The 3,706-nt window shown below is 42.7% G+C and overlaps 1 pseudogene; it reads left to right on the top strand.

Moving 5' to 3' along the window:
* Positions 1-1,223: 1,223 nt before the first annotated feature.
* Positions 1,224-2,380, top strand: LOC101996101 (annotated as a pseudogene).
* Positions 2,381-3,706: the final 1,326 nt, after the last annotated feature.

Here is a 3,706-nt window from a genome sequence, read left to right as displayed (position 1 = left end):
ATGAGCTAGAACCTGAGTCCAACTCCAGGGGCCTTTGTCATCGCCGTGTGCCCACTGTGTATGTAGTCTTAGCAACAATCTACTCTTTGGGTCTATGTGTAAGACCCACATCTATAATCTGCCCCATTTGTGCTTGTGGTACTTAAAGTCCTGTATATTGCTGTCTCCTCTCTACATCCATCCATCCACCCATGTATGTGTGTATGTATGTATGTATGTATGTATGTATGTATGTATCTACCTATCTATCTATATCTATCTATCTATCTATCTATCTATCTATCTATCTATCTATCTATTTATCTACCTATCTATTTACCTATCTATCATCTATCTATCTGTCTATCTATCTATCTATGATAAAAAAAGCTAGACAGGTTATGATATCTCCAGTATTTATGATAATATCTGTTCCATGGTAGGGAATAAAAGCATTTTAATACTATTAAGTCAATTAGATGTACATTTTGCTCCCTGTATAGCACAAATAGAGTGAGAATCATATACAAATACTTGTTATTTACATTCCGAATTCTCTTCATGATGTTTTCAACCAAAGCTCAAATATTTTGAAAGCTCTAATTTATTTATTCAGGAATGTGATGGTACTTTGTTCTCTCTCTCTAAATATATATAGAGATATACATATATATGAGAAATATGCAGGTATATATATACACACACACATATATATATGCACACATACACCACACAATATATAAATAAATTTATAATATATTTCTCATTTTGAAGCTGCAATGCTTAGATCTATCCCATCTTAGGAGGAAATGATAACTTGATGATCATCCTGACTGTACTTTAGAATGTAACGCTTATAGGGGGTTGAAGCCAGGGCCTCACACATACTAGTCAAGCTTTGCCACTGAGCTGTATCTCTGAAATCCACCTTTTGTTCCCGTAAGCCTGCATGTTGAATGATTGGTGAAAATATAAAGATAGCGGAAGTGGGCACATTTTGTATCTTGGGACTTTTGCTGTAACCCAAATATGCTCCTAACCATCAGTTCCTTTTCAAGCTTCAGTGTAACAGTTCTTGGTGGAGAATTTTCTTCAAGTACTTTTCTTCTATGGGAGCTTTTCTAATATATGACTCAGGATTAAAGTTTAGCAGTCAAAGAGACTCTGGCTACAGCTTCTGGCTGGGAAGGGAGCTGGACGCTGCAGCTCAGAGAAAGTGAAGCTGCAGTAGTGATTGTAGGAAGATGTTGGGCGAAGACGAGCAGTGGGAGCCAACTATTACTGGTCATGACCAAGTATACGATGGGGGTGACATCGCCAACTGGGTTCTTCAATCTTTAGTGGACACATCCAGCTCAGGTGTGTCAGTACTGAGCCTGGGTGGGAAAGGTGATGCCATGATCATGAACGAGACAGGGAAAAGCTTCAAGAAAGGGAAGGAAATGAAGAAAGGTATTGCCTTTCCTACCAGCATTTCTGTAAATAACTGTGTATGTCACTTCTCCCCTTGGAAGAGTGACCAGTGACAAGTCAAGGAAGGTTACTTGGTAAAAGTTGTCCTTGGGGTTCATGTGGATGGTTTCATTGCTAATGAGGCTCGCACATTTGTAATTGGTGTAGCTCAGGGGACCCAGGTAATAGGGCGGAAAGCAGATGCCATCAAGGCCACTCATCTTTGTGTCAAAGCTGCCTTACGATTGGTCAATCCCGGAAACCAGAACACAAAAGTGACAGAAGCCTGGAACAAAGTTGCTCACTCACTTAACTGCATGCCAGTAGCAGGTGTGTTGTCATACCAATAGAAGCAGCATGTGATCGATGGAGAAAAAAAAAACACATTATCCAGAATCCTACAGACCAGCAGAAGAAGGACTGTGAATTTGAGATACATGAAGTTTATTCTGAGGATGTCTTCATCAGCTCAGAAGGCAAGGCCAAAGGTGCAGGACAGAGAACCACCATTTACAAACGAGAGCCCTCCAAACAATATGAACTGAAAATGAAAACGTCTCGTGCCTTTTTCAGTGAGGTGAACAGGCATTTTGATGCCATGCCATTTACTTTAAGAGCGTTTGAAGATGAGAAGAAGGCTCGAACGGGTGCAGCAGAATGTGCCAAGCATGAATTACTATACTCATTTAGTGCTCTCTCTGAGAAGAAGGTGACTTGGTTGCCCAGTTTAAATTTACAGTGCAACTCATGCCCCATGTGAATAACCAGTGGTCTGTTTGAGCCTGCCCTCTACGAGTCTGAGACGGAAGTCCAGGATGCAGAGCTAAAGGCTCTTTTCCAGAGTTATGTGAGTCGAAAAGCCCAGAAAAAGAAGAAAAAGAAGGCCTCCAAGACTGCAGAGAATGCCACCAGTGAAGAGACATTAGAAGAGAAAGAAGCTAGGAACTGAGGTGGGTCCCATATCCCCAGCTTGTCATTCCTGCCCCACCCCCTTCCCACCGCACCCCAGGCTCTGTGAAGTGCAATTGGTCTTCACTACCCAAGACCACCAGCAGAGCCGGGTCTTCTGCACTGATCTCAGTTACTCCACCCATTCACCCACCCAACCCAGTCTTTGCAATGAAAACCCAGCTCCTACTGACTCTGGTCTTGGGAGGCCAGGCTTCTCAGCCACTGAAGACTACTTTTAGTAGAAAAAAAATTGAATAATAATATCAGGAGTCAAAACGGAAAGAAAAGATTAAAGTTTAGCAATGGTCCTCACTTCTCTTAGTTTTCTTTCCTTTTTTTTTCATTTCAACTATCAGCATTCACATAGGAGATTGGGAAATGAACTGGGAAGCAGCCCACACTCAGCCTTTGTATTCTGCGGTATTCTGTATTCTCCCTCACCCCCACTCCCTGCTCCAGGTGAGATGAGGAGACGAGAGCAGTGTACAGAGCCAGGACAGCCTTGGGACAAGTGAAAGCCAAGCCGGCAGACAATGATCATACAGACTTTATTTGCTTCAGTTGAATAAATTGCTCTTGTGTGTTTGCGTTTCTTAAGTATTTGTGGAATAGATTTGTTCATACTCTCTGGTCATTACTCCAACCCCGGGAGCCCAGTGGGACACATTACTCACTAGAATTCTCAGTACTGCAGACAACCTGTGTCTGTTCTGTCTCTTAGTGATTGCCCAGAAAGGGAAACACGTTCTTAATTGTTCTAGGATGAGACCCTGTCATCTATCCTCTGGCCTAGTTTTCCCAAGCTCAGCTGTATTGAATTTATGTAATTTTTTCCAGAATTTTTCACAATTTTTCAGGTAAGTGACATCAGAGTTCTAGGCTTTTGACCTCTCTCTGGTTTTGGCTTTTGCTGTGTGTTCAGTCTCTGGTGTGAGGGCCAATGGTGTGAGGCAGACATGGTGTGAGGGCCAATCCTCGCTCAACTTGACTGAATTCGAATCACTCATGAGACTGGTGAGATACAATTCTGGGTGGGTCTGCAAGGCTAGCTTCAGAGGATGAAGTGAGGCGAGGGGGACCCACTCTGAAAATAGATTCTCTGAACCCTGACACAACAAAAAAGGAAAATGAATGCCAAATAGTGCTGGCATTTCCCCATGCCCCCTTCCTCACCACCGTGCTGTTACCTGCCCTGCTTTGCCATCCCCTCCTGAAGAGGATGGGTGAACCCTCTGAACCATGGGCCAGAATAAATCCTATCACACTCAGGTTGTTTCTGTTAAGCATTGTGATCCCAATGATGAAAGATTTAGCTAACATACAT

The sequence above is a fragment of the Microtus ochrogaster genome, chromosome 5 (genome assembly GCF_000317375.1).
Source record: "Microtus ochrogaster isolate Prairie Vole_2 chromosome 5, MicOch1.0, whole genome shotgun sequence".
NCBI lineage: Eukaryota > Metazoa > Chordata > Mammalia > Rodentia > Cricetidae > Microtus > Microtus ochrogaster.
Note: the sequence above shows the minus strand (reverse complement) of the source record. Positions and strands in the feature narration are given on the sequence as shown.